At 31.2% G+C, this 22,299-nt stretch overlaps 1 long non-coding RNA gene across 1 annotated transcript; it reads right to left on the reverse strand.

The window, feature by feature from the left end:
* Positions 1–1,485: 1,485 nt before the first annotated feature.
* LOC125054918 lies at positions 1,486–5,691 on the reverse strand. The gene is made up of 6 exons (XR_007117793.1): positions 5,581–5,691; positions 4,695–4,833; positions 3,752–3,862; positions 2,822–2,919; positions 1,740–1,799; positions 1,486–1,671 (listed from the first exon to the last, which is right to left on the reverse strand). It is a non-coding gene; the product is annotated as an uncharacterized LOC125054918 (long non-coding RNA).
* Positions 5,692–22,299: the final 16,608 nt, after the last annotated feature.

The following is a 22,299-nucleotide window of genomic DNA, read 5'->3' on the forward strand; positions in this document are numbered from 1 at the left end:
CACAATTAAAGATGAAAAAAAAAATGGCATTTAGTTTTTTGCCAATATTTAATAAACTATTTATATTTAAGAAATTTCAATTTTCATCATGATTTTTAGTGAAGTATACTTTGTTTATATTATAACAAATTGGTAAGTTAATAAACAATAGAATTGTTGATCAAAAATTTTGTTTCTGTTACTTTATAGAGGACTGTAAATTATGAACAAAATTTTTTAACTAATTATTTAAACAATAGAAAATTAAAAAAAAAACGATTATAAACAGTCAGACGACTCATTGGTCTAGTGGTTAGTACCCCTGACTGCGAATCCATGGGTCCCGGGTTCGATCCCCGGCTGAGGCGAACATCGATGTGATGAGCATTTGGTGTTGTTCTTAGGTCTTGGGTGTTTAAATATGTATTTATATGTATATCTATCTATAATATGTATGTATAACCATTGCCTAGTACCCATAACACAAGCTTCACCAGCTTAGCATGGGACTAGGTCAATTGGTGTGAATTGTCTTTAAAAAAAAAAAAAAAAAACAATTAAAAATTGTTATTAAGGAAAAAAATTTTTTTTAAAAATCATAATATTTTTAATGTAATAAAGTTGTGAAATTTTTTTTTTTAACTATTGATTTAATCAATTTGTTTAAAAAATTTATCAACAAATGGCGGGAAATTTTTTTTTGCAAATCAATAAATATCTTGTATTAATAAAAAAACGATTATATGATGATTTAGAAAAAAAAAATTTTTTTAACAACATTACATGGATTTTTAAGTTTTTGTTTAAGTAAAAAAATTGTTATAAACAAAGTATAAATATTTCTTTAACTTTTATGGCACAATCTTGTTAAGTATGTATGTAAGAAAGGCTCTAAGAAGCGAAATATTTTTACGACCATTATTAAAAAAAAAAATTTCACTTACAGTTAAGACGGTCGTTCGAGAAAATTTCATTGGTTAACAATTGTTTAACTTGTTGAAAAATTAACTTTAAGTAAAATTTCCAACGGGAATAAATATTCAATACCTTAAATAAATTAATTAATGTGCCGTAGTCGCTTTTGACGCCACGCGCGAATCCTAAAAATGTCACGCGCAGACCTATTTTCAGCGTTAAATTAAAATTATAAATAATGGAGATAGAGTTCCGGGAGTGTATTTTTTATTGGAAATTTCCTCTTCTTTTAGAATCTTTTTTTGAAATTTCTTAAATATAAATAGTTGATTAAATATTTGCAAAAAACTAAATGACATTTTTTTTTCATCTTTAATTGTGTATAACTTTTCAATTTTTTATGTGCTAATACACGCTTTTAGCACATTTTTCTAGACGTCATTCCGGATCCAATGAGGTATCGCACATAATTTTAAGAGCAGTATCTCTATTTTGTACCATTTTCAACTGGTCGACTAGACTATTATAGTTACAGCGGTCATTCGACTTATTGTATAGGAATTCTAAATTCAAATTGTCGTAAGTTTTCAAATTTATTATCGTCTCCCGAAGTCCACAGATAACCTTAACAACACTCTAACATCAATTTATTAACTATTAACAGAAATCGTTTCCTGTCTATCATACTTGTAAGTGCATTTTATGTTAGTTTTTTTTTTCAATGATCTTCCATTACGTAATCTAAGTCCAAGAAGTAATCATCATCATAGGGATATACTGTAAAAAATAAACTTATAAAAAACTAATTTATATTTAAATTATATTAATTAAGTTGAGAATCTTACATAAATATTCTGTTAGGGGTGTAATATTGAAACATGGTCCCATGTGAACAACTTGCCATACTGTAAAAAATATAAATTTCATATTTAGTAAAGATAATAAATGATATGTTCGGCATGTTTAAGCAGAAAATCAATAACGTTGGATATAGAAGGTTGCCTATAAAAATAAATGAAGCAGGTAAATAAATCTGAGCCCGACTTTTGTATGTTAGAATATTTTATTTAGACAAGACGACATTGAGTAGACTGAAACCTTAGGGTCGAAGCACCTTATTCAGTGGTACCATGGTAAAAAACGACCACTTTCAAGAATTTTTTTTTATTTTTTTTTATTTACACTTCGTTGCAAATAAAAGTAAAACAATACATACAAATTATAAGGGATGCAACGGGCGGCCTTATCGCTAATAAGCGATCTCTTCCAGGCAACCCTAGTTAAAAGAAAAGACACATGATGCGTGCGAGAAGTGCAGAATATTTAATCTAAAGTAATACAAAAAAAATATTAATAACAAACTTAAAAAATTAAAAACTAATCTTACAAATACATGAACAGCGAATAGTGATGTAAAAGGAATCATAAGAATTATACAAGTCACGATTGATGAGGATAGGATAAGGTTAAGAGATGATTATACAGAAGAGTTTTTAAAGATGACAGAGAGGTAGCCAATCGTACGGAGTCAGGCAGCGTATTCCACAACTTAATGGCAATATGGCTACTATATTATAATTAAAACAAAAAATAACTCCATTTATCTTCGTATTAAGAAAATTATTAATAATTAGCTTAGCTAATAATAATTAGTTAGCTTTTATTTTATTTAATACGACGCGAATTTTTTAATGTGAATATATTAGTTTACCCATTTCCTTGCTTTTAATTCTTGGCGAAAGAAACAAAAACCTCCCAAAACAATAAGTATATCGGGATGGAAGACACAGAAAGCTTTATAATATCCTTTTTATCTAAAAAATCTAGGCCACGGAGATGTGCCTTATTCCTTCAAATCCTCACAAGCAATGCTCCTAAAGGGATGTTAGAACTTTAGCTACATTTAAATTAAATAATGTTTAATAACCTTCATAACGCTCCATGCAATTAACAAAATCCATAAGACAATAGTTTTTAAATGTATAGTATGTATAGAATAATGTCCGTGCGCATAATTCTCCGGTCCTGTGGGTTACAAATTTAATTACAATACAAATTCTTACTCAATACACATATATTTACCTATAATTAACTAGCTGGCCTGGCTGGCGAACATCGTACCGCCTAACAGTCGATTCTTTATTTTTTTTAAATACTTATTCTGCTATTCGGGACACCGGTCTAGCTAGTAAGATAAAAAAAAGAAAGTTGATAATACAACAAATACATTATGTCAAAAAATAAAAATTTACCTTCCCGGAACCCCTCCACTAACACTTGAACTTTATGATATGGTATTAATGTTCAAATTGCCTTTAAATATTATTACGAATATTTTGTATGGGAATATAGAAAAGTGTTGTTTTTAGTCTTTTTCACTCATTTATTTTAATTTTTCTCTCCGTAAGAACCATCCTTGTACTTCAAGGAATATTATAAAAAAAGAATCAGACAAATCGGTCAAGCCGTTTTCATGTTATGTCGTGACAACGGAAAACGGGTTTCATTTTTATATATATAGATTTATAATTAAACTGATCTATGTCGCATCAAAGATTAATATTTTATTCCAGTTCTCTTTATATATACCTACTGATCTATAGTATCAGTATATAGACTGATACGATATAACAGTAGTTCTTAGGGTAATATGAGGCTATTTCACTACCCCCATAACTGCAAAAGAATTTGACTTAAACTTCAGATTATTATTACTTCCTTATATTGGACGCGGATGGATCAAATTAGGCTGTAATACAAATATCTTATTTATTAGCTACATAAAATAGTGATTAACTTGATGGTAAACAAATTTTAAAAAAATATATAAATTTCATGAGAGTGCGTGCATACATACGAATATGCTCTGAGACAGTAGTGTACGAGATAATCACAGTCTTCTGCGAATGACACACGGTATGGCGTAGTCCGTAAGAGCCTCTTTGTAGACGTAGACGGTAGGGTAAATCTGTAAATATCGAATATAATGTGAAAATAAAATAACCTATTTGATACACGTAAATAAATAAGTATTTGTAGAACTCGTAGAACCTAGATTCAAAGCTAATCTACGCGATCGTGCCTTACTAAACTATTAATGAAACAGTCATTGGTACTTCTTCTGCATCATAAGTTATAAACAGTGCATGTAATTTTAATGTATTATGAAATAAGTTATATATTACTATTGCTATTGTATATCTAATATATAAAATTCTCGTGTCACAGTTTTTGTTGCCATACTCCTCTAAAACGGCTTGACCGATTTTGATGAAATTTTTTGTGCTTATCCGGTATCTATGAGAATCGGCCAACGTCTATTTTTCATCCCCCTAAATGTTAGGGGTAGTCCACCCCTAAATTTTTATTTTTATTTTTTAGACATAATTTTTAATTTCTATTTTTTTATGATACAACCTACAAAAATACATATAATCCTCAATTTTCACCCTTCTACGATGAACCCCTTTTTTGTATTAACTAACTATCTACTAAGATAGTTATTTTTATTGAACTAAAAAATGTTTCAGAAATATATATATGGCACAACGACGTTTGCCGGGTCAGCTAGTTATATATTATATTATATTGTTCTTATTATTGATAAGGGTTTTTAGTATTTTTTTTAAAGGTTTTTGAGACGTATAGTCAGAAACACTGATTTAATTGTACACATAGCAAGATAAAGTGTCAGCTTTTAATATGTATTCTGTACAAGTTTATATATATTTCTTGTCCTTGATGTACAGTCTAGACTTTATTACAGAATTCTTCATAGATCTATCAATGATGGCCTATACCTGTTAGCAGCAATATCTCGAGCATCTGCCCCCTGTGTTACCAACGTATTGAGGCCCTCATCTTTGAACTCATCGCCGACATGTTGCCGTCTCATTTTGTGACACATCGTTACACATATTATACTGAATAGTATGGGTACTGGAATAATTAATATTTTCATAATTTAGCCGCTGCCACAGGCAGACTCGTAGTTGCACATTCGGTTCCATTTCAAGAATCATTTGTAATAACAGAAACAATACAATCATAAAGTCATAACTATTCTCATAATATTAAAAAAAAAAAACAATACAATTAATTTACTTGACCATATAGAAAAATAGTAGTAAAAAAAACTTGATGGAACGAAATTCCTTTCGATTAATTTATATGTTAATTGGTATCATAACAGTATGATAGATTTTCTCGACACCAATCCTACGACGAAAAAAAAAAGCCAACATCACGAGGTGTTCCCAGGCGGTCACCCATCCAAGTACTGACCTCGCCCGACGTTGCTTAACTTCGGTGATTGGACGAGAACCGGTGTATTACAATCGCAAATAGCAAAAAAGTGTCGTGACAACTTTTCGTAAGAATTTTTTCCGTCTAGCCCCCTTTCACAACGCGCGATAAGGAACTGCGTTCCAAAAATTGCATTGCCGGTTTTTAGATATTAAAATTACTATTACTATTAATATTATATTAATAATATTAGATGTGTAATAATTATTAGAACATTTAAAGAATTACTTGCAGTATTTAAATATATTCTTTATATCGCGTTTGTGAACCCAAACATTTATTTTCCATTCAATTGGACGGTAATTTTAGTTTGTTTATTTTCATTCAATATCATCAACCTTAAATTCCAATTTTCTTAACATATAAAATATCCTAACATACCTGAAAATCGCGATAGATTGATTGCCTGTATTTTATCGTCCATGTTATTAACTTTGGGAAATAACTGAATGCAATATTCGTTTGCATGCGAATTCATTTGTTTCATAGATATTTAATTCACAGCCTACATTCGACATTTCAATTTGAATTTAATGTAACAGAAGTTTTTGAAGTTATACTTCTTTAGGCGCGTTATGAAAAATTTATGAGAGTGAAATTTTACGATGCGCGCGCACCTGAGACACAAAGTTGTCAGTGATTATAGCGTGCGCGAGCGAGATGGGAATAAGACAATCTACAAGTACAAAGAAATAGAATATGCGTGAAGTTAGCAGCTATGGCAAGAATTTTGAATGAACATAATGACATTTACCTTTTAAACAAATAAAGGAGTTTTAATTATTTTTTCAAATAAATTTAGCAATTCTTTTTCACAAAGACCTATTGTTACTTAGTTAAAAGGTTATGAAACATACGTAAAGGTCATAAATTGAATGAATAATATAATAAAATAATAAATAATAATAATAATTATTATTAATATTAATTAATAATTGAATAATATACTAAATATTAAATATTATTAAATTATTAACGTTAAATATTTGTTATTAATTGTTTAATATTTTTTAAAAATTAAGAAAGCCAAAGAAGTATAACTTCTTACGCGCGTACATAAGTACACGCACCCTTTTTTTAAAACATATACCTATGCTATTGAGGAAACATTTGTGTTTCTGTGTCGAATTTGTTCTAACGAAATAATTCTTCAGCTGTGGAGGAAGGATGGAGTACTTTTCCTCGGAGCTACAAGATCTCTAATTACTGACTGGCCCGGAGTCCCTATGGACTAGCGGTTAGAGTAACTTTGTTAGCACGTTTCAGGGTAGGTACTGATGTGTAGCCGAATATTGTAGGTGTCGCTACACAATTGCTAAATGCACTAATACATAGGATCATTTGATATCATTTTTTATTGGACTAAAGCGCGCCATAGACGGACCGCATGTTGCATCCGATACCGACTGCTTTAAACGGTCGCCGCACGGCGATCTGCAGTTTCCATACTAAATTCATATTCGCAATACACGGACCGCTCGAGCAGTTCCCTAGCAAACCGCATATTGCAGTCGGTATCGGATGCAACATGCGGTTTAGGCTTCTTATGAAACAAAGTTTCTGGCTGGAACTGTTACAAAACAATTATTAAGGCACATCTATCTTAGGATGTACGGTGTGTACCCGTTTTAACCCCTCATATATCAGACCTGATTTATTCTTACTACTATGGGATTCAATGAGCTCAGACTACTCTGAGAGAAGTTGCCCTTGCCACATATTTAAAAACATTGTTACGTGGCAAAGTCAGAAATTTGACAATACTACAGTGTGCCTGGATCTTAGGAAACGCCATAGGTCGCTGTTACTATATGTACCCACGCCTAGAACTATTCTTTTAAAAAGGGCATATATTATACGGTGCATTACGATAACTAACTAAACAGGTTAACGAACCTTTTCATTGTCCGTTGAGATTTAACGTTCTACTATTTGCCAGCGTGTTAGTTATTTTTTATTTAATATTCTTTGTTATTTCTAATTTATTGTATATGTGTAATTAACAATTTTTGCTGATTTTTGACTTGATATCACTTTTTAAGATGATTAAGAAATTGCAAATAATGTTTTTTTCTTGTTTCCTACTACGTACCAGTTTGTTGTATTGCGTATCAAGACACGTCAAATCCCAGTCTTGTAATCTTAAGTAATAATTTTAACAGATAAATAAAATTGTTCCGACCAAGAATTCTTGAAATATTTTCTAAGAGCGTTTTGACCAAAAATAGTTGAAATTTTCAAAGGCAAGCGTGGACTATATCATCCAAGACGTTTTAAGCTAGATTACACTTCTATTCCGTTCCAATATAGCTCACAGTAACCATATTTCGGCCAAAAATCTGTCGTGTGATAAAGTATTTTAAACCTTAAGTCGTAACGATAGAGTATACTTTTAAACAGAGTTAATATTTTCTGTATGTAAGCCAACAATGTACACAACAAAGACTTAAAGGCGAATATAAAAATATCTTGGATAAATATTTATTTTTTAATTTATTATTTTTTGTATAGCTTTATTGATGCCTAACTTTTACCTAGATAACGTAAAACTATAAACATATAGTATGTAATGAGTACAAATGTACTAGGTAATAAAATAATGTGAGCTTCCTGCCCGTTTGTCCCCGAGTGAGTTTTATTGATATAATAATATAGTATATTATACTTATGAGAAAAAAAGTAATATAACATTTCGGAAAAATGTACTAAAATAAGTCTTGCTTTCATTCAATGAAAATTGGACCCGTATATTAGATTTGAAAGTTTAGTAAAATCGCTAGGCATTTTGTTAAGCTGTGTGTTTTCCTAATAAATAAATAAATAAATATTTTTATATTCGCCGAGGTAAAATGGAGGATACATCTATCTTCCAAATTACACAACCTAAGAGTACAGTGTTCGGTATATTCTGTATTATGTGACTATGGTGCATCTTATTTATTACAAAAGATTCACAATTAAACATTAACCGTTTTTATAATCAATAAAACGAACGTTGAAGAAGGTTTTTTTTTTACCAAATTTGACGTTATATTATATCAAACTGGATATTGTAATAATATATTTTAAAGCTACACTAGCATTCTATGTAATACATAATATACGATACTTTCATAATAAGTAGACTATTTAACACACTTCATAACCAACAAGCTAATAAAATGAATGGTTTATTTAAAATTCCATCCACTTATGGATAACGTAATCTCATTGATAACAGAAATTGACAATAGTGAGGTGGCTAATTCTAGCTTATGTGATGTTCATGACATATGTAACCAATCCCCTAAATTTCATAAAAATGATTTAAAAATAATTTCTCAGAATATTGTGTCGGTATACAGCAAGTTAGATGATTTCCAACTCACCCTTGCCCAGCTTAATTTTGAAGCAGATTTGATAATTTTAACTGAATGTAGAATAGATAGTGATAAACCAATACCCCAAATGGAGAACTACACTTCTTATTCGACTACAAACCATATAAACCAATGTGATGGTGTTGTTATCTATGTTTCTAGAAAACACAGTGTCAATGTCAAAGAAATTATTCTAACACATGCATCCTGCCTCCAAATTTTATTTTGTGGAGTTACCGTGCTAGGAATATACCGGTCCCCTTCACATACTAATTCCGAGCCCTTCACGGACTCATTAGACCGACATTTAACATCTTTGAAAAATTGTATTAATTTAATTATAACCGGGGATATTAACATTAACCTGATTGACAGAAATGATGCTCCGCAGCAGGAGCGTAATAACCGGCTTTACTATTTAAACATGCTGGCTATGCACGGCTTGCTACCTGGCCATGTACTACCTACACGGTATGGTAATTGTCTGGATCACTTTATGCTGAGACTAGACAAAAATAAACATTCCGCAAATATAAATGTAATAAATACTTCTGTCACTGATCACTCCACCATATTCTTAAGGCTCTCCAATATACCAAAGTCAGGTGCTTCCACTAAGACAAAAACATTCATTGATTACGATAAGGCGATAGCTACTCTAAGAGATAGCACATTGGTGGCTGACTTAACTTCATTAAACAACCCCAACATGATTATAGAGCTCTTACTAAGTAAAATAAGACAAACCTTAGATTTACATACAGTCACTAAGATCATTACATGCAAATATCGTGTAGTTAAGCCATGGATGACTTTGGGCATTCTACGATGTGTCAGAAATAGGAATAACATGCAGAAAAAGCTAAAATTAGACCCTGATAATGAAATTTTAAAAATAACTTACCGTAGATATCGAAATTATTGTAATAAATTAATCAGAAACCTAAAAAGAAATTATAATAAACAGCAACTAATTCTAAATAAAAACAACTCAAAAAAATTATGGCAAACTGTCAACAATATTACAAATCGGAATAAAAATAAAAGCGACAATTACGAACTGCTCCACTGTAAAGAAACAGCACAAGAGTCTATAGATCATTGTAATCAATATTTTACCCAAGTTGGCAAATCACTAGCAGAAGGTATCCTTGCACAACAACCCGCATACAATTGTTCTGACAAAACTACTTCGAATTATCCTCACTTAACTTCATTTGTATTAAGAGATACTGACAATGATGAGGTTCTTAATGTCCTGATGGGGTTAAAATCAAATAGTGCTCCAGGCTGGGATGGCATTCCTACCCAATTCTTAAAGCTAACTGCTGATATAATTGTCCCTATTATTGTTCATTTGATCAATCTATGCTTTGCTCAAGGTGTCTTTCCAGATGCACTGAAAATCGCTGTAGTTACCCCAGTGTACAAAGGAGATGATAAAACGGATATAAGCAATTACAGGCCTATTTCTGTTTTACCACCTATTGCCAAAATACTGGAGAAAATAATTAATAAACGTTTAATGAACTACCTTAATACATTTAATATCCTCTCCCCAAGTCAATATGGCTTTAGACGGGATTTATCGACAGAAGATGCCGTGTTGGATCTCACATCGCTTATTACTAATGCTGTGGATAAAAACAAAAAATGTGCTGCAGTGTTTTTGGATATGAAAAAGGCATTTGACTCAGTATCAATTACAGACCTTATCGACAAGTTGGAGAAAATAGGCATAAGAGGAATTCCCTTGAAATTATTCAAAGACTATTTATGCAATCGAAAACAGAGTGTAAAAATAGGAAAACACCAAAGTGAACAATGTGAAATCACCTTCGGAGTTCCGCAAGGAAGTGTATTGGGGCCCACTCTATTCCTTGTATATATTAATAATTTATGTAACATGGATATAGAAGAGGGAACAATGTTCACTTATGCTGACGACACTGCTGTCGTTTTTGTAGCTGACACCTGGGAGGCTGTTAAAAATAATTCCCAAAAGGGCCTTGCAAGAATAGCTAAGTGGCTCAGCGATAACCTTTTGACCCTCAATACCTCTAAAACTAACTATGTATGCTTCTCCAATTATAACTCCTCTCAACCACCTCCGACGTTTGCTATTCAAATACATACTTGTGGCTCACCTCATTCTATAATATGCTCATGCGATTTTATTAAGCGGCAAAACTGCGTAAGATACCTGGGTACTATGGTAGACCAACGCCTATCATGGCGCGATCATATAGAGCTAGTTATGGCTAGAGTAAGAAAACTCATATGGTTATTTAAAAATCTAAGACACGTAGCTGACTCGGCCCTCCTAAAACAAATTTATACTGCTCTTGCGCAGTCAATATTAATATACTGCATTCCGGCCTGGGGTGGTGCCATTAAAACAAAATTCCTGGAACTGGAGAGAGCACAAAGGTCACTACTCAAAGTTATCCATTTTAAGCCATACAGATTCCCTACGGAAATGTTATATGCGGTTAGCGATCTTCTGTCAGTACGTAAGTTGTATGTACTGCAAACTACTCTTAGAACCCATCGACATATTGGATATGATCCTAGTATTTTGAACAGACGTAGAAGGCATAATGTGGCACCTTTACCAACTTTTAAAACTAAATATGCTCATAGACAGTACTGCTACCAGTCTGCTAACTTATATAATAAATTAAACAAGGAATTAAATCTATATAATATGAATAAATATAAATGTAAAATAACTATAAATTGTTGGTTAAAAACTCAAACCTATGAAGAAGTTGAATCTATTATCTAAGAATTACTATTCTAAAGTCTACTTTTATCTTACACTCTAAAAGAACACACACACTCAAACATATGATACAGACATATACACACATACCTCATACACACTCACTCACACACACTTACACTCTCACACATCAACATACACTTAACTGAATACAACGAACACCCCTCAATTTATCACTCATACACGATGCATCTTTTAACTTGTATAAATATTGTTTTGTTTTTGTAATATTATTCCCTTTTGTCTAAACTTACATACCTAATTAAGTGTACCTAGGAAGAGCGGATACTCCAAACACAAGTATATTATACATACTTAAATGGAGGCTCCAGCCACATGTTGTTATCATTGTAAGTGATTGAATAAATATTTTTTTCATTTTCATTTTTTTCATATACTTTACGTTTCCATACTTTTATACCTGCCTACAATGTCATACAAATGAGTAAGCGACAAATGCCTCATCATGCATTATTCAAGGACTTTCGTGAAAACTTCAAGTAATGAGAATACTAACTAAAATGTACTAGCTTGGAAAATGAGGGAATGTTTAGAATAAAGCTTGCTTCTTAAGGTTCAAAAATATAAAACTATATATTTTTTATATTAGTTTATATAAAAATATAAAAGTGTCAAATATTCTAATAGAAAAAAAATATTTGGCTACTTTGTCCTCTTTACAGACTATAGCATCATAAATAACACCAAAGTCTAAGACTTCGATTAAAATATAGTTAATATATAATAGTATAAACAGTATTGATAGTTCGTTATTTTTATTATATTAAAAAGTAGGGTATTTTTTTTGCAATCTATATATAATTCATAAATTGATCAGCCTTAATCTTAAAATACTTTTACTGGGTTGACGCCTGTTGTGTTAAAATTGTGTAACTTAATAACATTTTATTCATTTCCACTGATTCCCTCGATTGTAAAGAAAGAACAGCCTTGCGATTCTGTAATTCACTTTTCGAACTCACACAGCGGTTTTCGCATCGATAAACAATAAACTACAAGCTCCCACCTTTTCAGAATGCCAAATCATAAAATGACTGCTTCACGACTGATTTGAGAGCGACCGCCGCGCCGATGCGAAAACTGCTGTATGAGTTCGAAAAGTGAGTTACAGAATCGCAGGGCAGTTTACCAATTTTCTGTGCCTGTTGCTCAGTTACGCTAAGCTGGTTTAATTCCCTGGAGACAAAATAGTTTCATTTTAAAAGTCATAAAACCCCATCTGGTTACTAAATTATGTTATATTTTTCCTGGAGCATGGGACAAAGAGACGTCCCGAGAAAAGACACATAACATTTCTGATGTTTTTATTGATCTTTTCTTAAGGCAAGTTGATTAGCTATCTGTACCAACCTGAAACATTTGTTTTATTATTATAATCAAAACCAGTACCATCAACTTACAAGGCTACACTATACCACCGAAGTGTAGAATATTTATATATGGCTTGCTTGTGATTGAGAGACACAAGCGATAAAATTCCTCGTTTTTCAAAAAAGAATTCTAACCAGGTAAATTTAAACCAACTTTCACAACCTCCTAGGAGACCAACAGTCGGCCTAGTCTAAGGGTCTCTTAGATGTAAACCTTAGAAGAAGAACAGACGTTTTAAAGCTGCTATTACTAGGCCATCGAATGAATTTATTATTATTATAATATGTTTTTTGTTTTTTTTTTATTGGACAATTCACACCAATTGACCTAGTCCCATGCTAAGCTGGTGAAGCTTGTGTTATGGGTACTAGGCAACGGATATACATACATATTATAGATATATAGACATATAAATACATAACACCCAAGACCTAAGCACAACACCAAATGCTCATCTCATCGATGTTTGTCTCAGCCGGGGATCGAACCCGGAACCCATGGAACCGCAGTCAGGGGTACTAACCACTAGACCAATGAGCCGTCAAATAGTTTAAAGAAATTATTGTTAAACATAAACAATCAATCTGATTTGTAGTTCAATGAATTTATATGCAATCCTGTAGAGCCTCTACAGATTATTTAAATATTGTCACTGCAAGTCTAATCTCTGTGAAAGCAATATCGGTGCTAGCGTCAATAAAATGCAAATGACTGCATAATCTGTGCGGTTTTTGGTGAATTGCATCTATTCGATTAAATCACTGTTCACTAAAAGTTAAATGGTTTTCAGAGAGCCTGAATGTTTCACTATATTAAGACCTAAAAGTATTTTATTCGTATGATTGGGCTGACTTTTTGAATATATATGGAATGTGTATATTCAACCTATAGATCAGTGTTGGCCTCGTGGAGATAATAGGTGGAAGATTATGTCATGTAGTCACTCAAAAATACAACGGTATATAAATAATTGTTGAATGACATAACTAATAATATTTATTGTTATGAAAGTGCATGACACGTTTTATTATTTATAATTTAGACATATAACCATTAATTAATAAGACTGTTTCATAATTAGTTCTGGCACCTTACTTTGCTAGAATTTACGTGGCACTACGCGCATGTATTCTTAGTAGGAAAATGACAAAAATCAAATGTTGCACATTTATTTAATTTTGTCAATATATTGCAGGACACGATAATTATAATATGTGTTTATAAACAACTAATAAATACTACCAACTTCTTTTTTTCTAGAAGATAGGCAAGCGCCAAGAAAAGAATCTGTTCGTTTTGTTAGCACTTAAGCGAGTGACGACAAAGCGTACCGATTCTAATACTGGAATTCTTTAACTATCTTGTTTCTTCTTAAATTTAGAGCTTCTTCTTAATCTTTCTTTTCTCCTACCTTTTGCTTGAACTGATGTCTATGAGAATACTTGATCTATCTTTCACGTCCAGGATTAGTTTGTCAGGATTCAAAATAGTTTTTTTGAGCGTCATAAACTAAATCTTGAGGTTGATAAACTAGTCAACCAACAACACATTCCATGTTTGAATATCTCTATATTAAATATGAAATCACTCATTGTATCAAGAATATTTCGTGATTGTAATCTATAGCAGTTGAGCTGCTGATGATGAGAATTATATAAACACTTGTTTCCTGGGAGTCAAATTTGTTTTTTTGCTAGATTATACACCATCAGTTCATCATCATTCAGGACAAAATCTCGTCATATCTAGATAAAATAATCATTCTCCTTCTATATTTGAATCTTCACAAAGAAGTAAATAAAATCCCAAAGAACACTCAGGTTTGTGTGAGTGTTAGATAGTCAAAAAAATACCTATTCCGTATTCGGCAATCCAAATTTTAAAATTCACTGCGGAGTTACGCTGGCCTACATTTCAATTTGCTTGTTTTAATCCTAGTATGCACAGAATTTTTTTTTTCTGTGGGTATTTGCAATCAGCTCTAAAGCTATGAGCGAATCTGTTCTGTGGTGTTGTCATGTGGAGCGACTTCCCATTGGAAGCATCTACTCATCTTCTGTCTACAGCTACTGCCGGTCTAGCTCTAGAATATGGTGACGTTTTAGTCGGTTCACATACTGTGAGTGTGGTAAGTTGGCATACTGTGGTAAGTTGGCTAGCAAGTTCATTCGGGTGACAGGTCAATCGCTCTTTGTATTTAGCTGCCAGTCTCCAGATTTTCTCTTTAATAGTTCACATTTTGAGGTGTTCTTAAACTTCGATGTTGGTTATGTTCCATGGTACTTTTGCATTTGCTCTTAGGATCTCGTTCGGTGGTCGCTGGAGTATATTTATGTTGGTATTACTAACGCTCCTCCACAGTTGGAAGCCATGTGCCCAAATGGACTGAGACAGAGAATTTGACATAACACTTTTATGTGTAAAGTAAGAAATACATTATGGTACTTCAAAACCTTGTTAAATTTTGATGATATCAAACTTAAAATATGTTTTTCTTTTATCTATATACCTATTCCAATTTTTATTAAGATTTGTATGTTTTCAGACATAATACAAAAATGCTTGTTGTACAGCAGTGTTTCAATGCTTGTTTTTTGCCCCACGTTCAACATTCGATTGTTAAGAGGCTAGTTGAAAATTACTTTTTTTAAATAATTATTTAGAATTTAGTTCTTCATTATATGTTTTAAAATCACTTACTGTGTTTTGTTAACAATTTCCAAGTAATTTCTTCCTAAAACAAATAATTTAATTTTCTTAAGTGAGCAATTCAGGTTTAGAAAATAAAAATTATGTATGTTGAGAGAATCATAAGAATTTTAGGAAGGCTAAGGTGGGGCAGGACCCAAAATAGGTTGGGAAACATTGTTGTACAGCCTTTTAGCGTCATCGGCTTCTGAAAGTACTTTAGTTTAATTATAAATAATAACAATCTAGGCCTACCGAGTAATTACTTTATTGTATGAGCCTGTAATTATATTTTTGTTTCATAAGCAAATACAATTTTCTCGTAAATTCTATGACATCACTCTATATAAGAATTTACTAAGGAATTTTATTAAGAGTCGGCTTATATCGTAGCTACAAGGTTTTAGTACCAGCATCATAATAATCTTGAAATATATTTTCATGCATTTGATAGTATAAAAGCCGTCATATACATTTTTCATTTCCACAAAGACAACAGCACTGATCTAAAATGCATCGTTGCCAAACGGGTACAATTTAGATCAAATAATACATTTGTCATTCCGATGTATCACCATTTTATATCTCGGTCAAACGACGTGTCGTAGAGATTTACGATCATTTTGGTTTGACCTACTCTGACAGTTGATCGAAGAATCTTGAAACCATTATTTAACCAGATACTATATTGGTATAGAAAATAGCGTTAGATACAGTTAAAAAGAAGGGGTTATTAGTAATCTGGGCACTTAAATTCGAGAATATTCTTTTAGTAAGTAATGGACGACTACTGCGCATCTATTGATACTAGCAACTAACTTCCGGGCTCTTTTATAAGAAAATAAAATAAAACGAAGTATGGCTTGATTAGTCATTTCGTTTTTTAAAAAGTATATTCTAAATTATTTAAATAAAATTAAATTTGGTAATTTTTTTAGTAACTGGGATAATTTAAAGCTATATTTAAAAAAGGCAAATGTTCGATTGATAAATTGGTCTTTATTTTGCTAGGAACAAAATCTAAAATAGCATATCTATATAAGGTCTATAGCACTATTTATAATAGAAAATAATTTATTACAAAAGCATGTGCTTATATTATAAAAAAAGACAATAAAGTTATGACTAGAGTTTTATGTACACAAATTATTTGTAAACAATTAAAATGGTATTAACAAAAACATACAGTATTGAGGCTTTTCCATTATATTTCTGTACCCTTAACAATTAAGCACTTTTCGATACGACAATGTCAGACTAAGGCAGGTCGTACCCGTAAATTTTTCATACAATATGATTCAGAGACGACACTTCGCGCTAACTTGGTTTCCATATGTCAAAATCATACTAGAGTCACACTTAACGCTAAGTATGACATTCGTATGGCGAATCCAATATGATAATCGAGTGAATCTAAGGGAAGAGTACACGAAAAGTGCCAAATTGACCATGCTTAATCAAGTGTTCCATTCATTGTATTTTGTAGTATTACTTTAATTATTTAAGTGGTGTGTGGTAAGGGTGCAGAGATAAAACTTTATTCAGAAACGATATCAAGATTTAAGGTAAGTAACGGAATTATAAAATTATGTCTTATTTAAAATTAATTTACGAACATAGCTGAGATTTAATTTCGCTTGTAAATTTGTGAACTAAAACCTTAAATTGACAAAAATAAATGACTTATTTCAAATATATTACCAAGACATTCATGATGATTTAAACATTAAATATTTTGAATTAGAAAATATAAAATGGTTTCAATTTAACCAGCTTTAAATTTACAAACTTCATAGTTTATTATTTAAAGCTGTTTATTATAAAGTTAAATGACATATGAGTTTTAATTAGGTATTCACGCGGAACTTGAATGATTAAATTCGACTTGCAACGAATGTTCGAACAGCAATAACAAAGGTCTATTCTAATCTACGTTTACATAATTTATGATATATTAAAATTTAATAAAAGAATATCACGGGAAAACTTACTAAAGATCTTGTACCTACATTTTAGAACATTAAATTTCCTTATGTACTAGGTGACTTAAATTATCTATCAAATAGATTATTATTATAATTTAGAATTATTCAGTTTTGATGTTTACGTGGTACTATAAAGCGTCTTTATGTATTTCTATTTCAAAGCAATATATCTTACTTAAGATAAGCGCACACCACTTAAGTTATAAGAAGTGTACATTTACCTTAACTCTTAATCTACTTAGGGATATTACTTATTGGCTATTGTGAATTATTACATAATTTTATTAAGAGCCGCTTTGTGTTGCCGACTCCTAACATTTCTAGCTTCGACATAATATTATGAATTATGACTGAGCAAGGCTCGCGACAAATACTCGTACTCGTACTAGCCACGCGGTGACCCAACTGCCGCGCCCGGCATGTTGTGCCTATTAAATAGGAAATGTTTAATTACGTAAAGCTTTTACTGGCACTTACACTATACTGGCTGCATAGCGCTGACTCAATAAAATAAATTTAAATAATTAAAAAAACCCTGCTATGTTTGTTTCCAAATAGGTTAGAATTTCTATCCCTTATATAGTGAATATGTTGCGCCTGAACAAATCGAATATAATAATGTATAATGTGACGAGATGTAGTCTAAAATACAATAGTTTTAAATAACAGCTGTTATTTTTTAATAAAAGTATTTATTTACTCTTTGGGATTTATCGTACCACTTTGACTCGAAGGTTGTTTCCAATCTTGTTCACAAAAACCATTAAGTTGAATCACTATTTTATCGCTGATCTAATAAAGGTTCAAACTCTCTGAGTGGAAATATATAGGTATAAATACAGAAGTTTCTAAAAGAAAATAATCAATTCCTTTAGAATTCGTGCGGAACAGATTTTCGAATATTTCAACTATGTTACTTCAATTATCATCATGAATTTAAAATTATACATTAGTGATACCTATTAACAATGTTTTATTTGACACTTTAAATACATATATTGAAAAATAAATCTTTATATATTATAATTATATAATTAAAATAATTTACTTAAACTGTAAAACCATTAACAGTTCTTCACTTACACATCGAAATTTTTACTCGAAACTTCTGTTAACGTTTTAACTTAGCTAAAAGTCTGTTTTAATTGCTTTTGAATCAGCATTTTCTTTTGAAGAGAAATGGAACTAATTGAGTTAAAACTTTTATGAGTGGCTTCACTTCTTTTTTCGATGAAACTGTTAATTGTTTTATTTTTTAATACCAAAGCTTATTATTTATATAATAATAAATATATTAACAATATATTATGAAATAAAGATACAGAATTATTAAGCGCTTTTGTTTATACCAATTTATAACTTAAAATATTAACCTCTTATAGGAATAATGAAAATGTTTGATAATATGCATACTATTTATTATACGGAAATTTGAAATAGTCTTTAATAAGAAAAAAAATAAAAAGGAACCGAGTATCGACCAGCTTTGCTGTTATATTCACGATCTTTGCCTATGCTCACATAGTATATAAGATAGGGATGTTAGCAATTTAGCTTACATACTAAGGGTATACCAGTATACCACGTTAGTACCATCTTTTCATAATGAAATTTAATACAAATCCTTTACATAACAAATTAATTAGGGATTGCATACTTTTTTCAAATTATTTAATATTACACAAATTGTAAATTATTAGAAAAACTGTAAAAGGAATTTTCCAAGAACGTTTTAATAATCTACATATGCACTCTCTATTTTGAATGCTTTTAAAAACAAAAAAAATATAACGCCTCGTGGACAAAGCCAAAGATAATAGGGTAATGTTTCAATGGGCACATTATTTTACGGCTCATTGTTGCCAGAAGTAAAATAATTTTCGCTTTCAAATAAATGTGACCATCGCGAATGGTTCTAACTGCGGTTTACGGGACGACTAAATAGCGAAACGTGTTTAATGCGAATAACAATACAAATTACATTTTTAAATAATAATAAAAAAAATTAATGTTAGTACTAGTTTGTTGGAAACGCCGGTATTATGTAACTTCTAATATGGAGAGCGATTGGTACTTATAATATAATAGCTACACTATTGAGTTTTTGTACCGCGTGATCTCAAAGCGGATGTTAAGAAAAGTATATCCAAATTGCATCGAAAAGCGTTTGGATCGGTATTGCTATTGGTTAGAGAAAACTTTCAATAGAGGGCGCTTCCCTATGCAAATTTTACTTAAACGAGAATCTATTGAACAAAACTACGTACCGAAAACCTCCACTCATTCCTGGAGCTTGGAGCAAAATCACTTTTCGATAGGCGTGACCCTCTAACGCTAAACGAATTTTTACGGGAATGACATTAGCTCACTTTGTGTCGTGACAATTTTCATAAAAATTCGTTTGGCATTTAGTCTCAAGCCCCTGATCAACTAATCTAACAGCTTTATAAGAGCGAGAGATTATAAATTCAATTAATAATTCGTTATAATATAATAATTTAGTTTTTTTACCTAACAATAAATATAAATGGCATCTACAGAGTACGACTGTAACATATTTAATAAAAAGCAACAATTATGGTATGTCATAAATGTAAATTGTCATAATAACTCACAAATGATTTAAGAATATATTTATATTTAAGGCGTTTAAATTCTAGAACGTTATACAATAAATTGACGAATTCACTACATACATCTTCAGGGGAACATTATAGATGTCATCTAGAATGATCTCAAGTGACGTAAGAATAAAAAAGCAACGTAACGTTGTGGCGTACTGACCTTGTTAAAATCATTTTAATTTTTTTAATTATGATTTAACCGCAAACATTAATTAACATTTACACTTCAAATATGATTTTGGCTTGTTTAAATTTATTTCTACTTGATTTTATAGGTAGCCTTGTACTATTAAACTAAATTTCATAAAAAAAGGTCTGAAATATTTTAAGCAAATAAATATACCTACTGATAATTAAAAAAAATACGTTTAATAATTGGTTGAAGATAATATAATAATAGCTTATTTGAATTTGAGTTTGTAAAGATTACAAGTTCTCTAAATTATTATTCGAACATTTATGTGCAGGGAAAAATTCAGTTTTTAATGTAAACTGTACGTACAGTTTGTGAGTAAGTTTTTTAAGATAAGGTTTTAGTTAAATAAGACCAAAGGACATAACTAAAACCGCATTATACAGTTCTTATAGAAACAAAGGAAACAGTCAGTGAAGGAAAAACGCTGCAATGGTGACCATGATTAAAGCAAATGTTGGGTTCGTTGAAAAGGCTCCATTACACTCGTCCGATTCACAGCAGAACGTGCGGGCACCCCACCATTCTGTAAATAAATATTTTTTATTAATACCACAAATAAAGACTTCATGATGCAGAATATATGTATAGTGCTTTTCATGAAAGAAGTCCCGCGGTGATTTTTGGAACTAAATTTGACAGGTCGGCAATGTTGTCATTAGTCGATGTTATCAAGTTCGTTTGTTGTGGTAGATTTTTGTGAATTTTTAACTAGCTTAGTGCATTTTGAAGATTGATTACAATGCCAAAAGTTGTAAAATGTTCGGCTCGAGAAATTACATTAAAGGTGAAAGAGTTCTGTGAAGCGGAACATAAGAATCAAGGTGTTTTAATACCACTAAACAATGTTCGGAAAAGAGTTGCCGCCATAACAGGTACTTTTAAGAGTTGCCATTTAATTTTTTTTTCGCTGTATTGATGGGACTTTTATTATATAAATTCGTTTTTGCGACAAAATTGAATTAATACATAACGTGATGAAACTAGGTAACTGAAATTAAAACACATACATATTACATAAGCATTATAAACTTAAAGTTACTACTATTTTTAAATGTTCATAATTTAATTGCAGGTGTGTCAGAGAAAACTGTAACAAGAATTACAAACAAACGAAGGTATAACAGCGGCGTGTATTTCGCAAAAAATTGTAACTCAACAATTATGCATTAAAACTCTGAATAAAATTTTTTATTGTTTTTCTTTACCCTATTTTCTCATCTTTTCCCTGTAAGTAGGTAGAACACCGCTAAAATAAGTAAATAAAAATATACTTTTTACATAACAGAAATATTGTTTCATCGAAGTATGCAAATAGTATTATTTGATAAATTACATCTGCTAAATGTAAATAAAGTAGGTAAATTTTTTACTCATAAATGGCAACATTACGTCATGCGATTGCAGCGCCGCGTCTGGGGGACTTCTTTCATGAAAAGGACTATACATTGTTTTTAAAATCTCTGCGGAGAAGTGTTTCTAATTTCAAATATAGAACAAGCATTTTTATGTTAGCTTAGCGAAATTGTGTGTGACGCAGAAACTGAAGTCTATCTGCTGCGATGTTTTTTTGTTTAATTTAAGTACATTAGGTTTTACAATTTAATATGTAATATAGTTTTAACGTAATATTTCCACAATTGTGTTAGGAAATATTACAACAACAGACCTGTGTTATGCTATTTTAATCTACACAAATAAAAATGAAAAATATATAGCTAAGTGCAAATCTCGAAGACGGCTGGACCAATGCGAGTATTTTTGTTTATTAAATCCTTGAAGTTTTTATGGGGTAGCATAGTAAAATGTTCCATATGTTGGTATGTTACTAAAAACTACAACTAGGAATTATATTCTATCTATATCTGTCTTAGGATAAAAAATCAGTGGCGCTACAACCTTTTTAGGTCTGGGCCTCAGATTTCTGTATCTGTTTCATGATCATTTGTTAATATAATAGGCAAGTACGTGATCAGCCTCCTGTGCCCGACGCCGTAGACTTTTTGGTTCTACGGTATGCCGGTTTCCCCACGATGTTTTCTTTTACCGTTCGAGCGAATGTTAAATACGCACA

This window comes from Pieris napi, chromosome 12 (assembly GCF_905475465.1).
Source record: "Pieris napi chromosome 12, ilPieNapi1.2, whole genome shotgun sequence".
Classification (NCBI taxonomy): Eukaryota; Metazoa; Arthropoda; class Insecta; order Lepidoptera; family Pieridae; genus Pieris; species Pieris napi.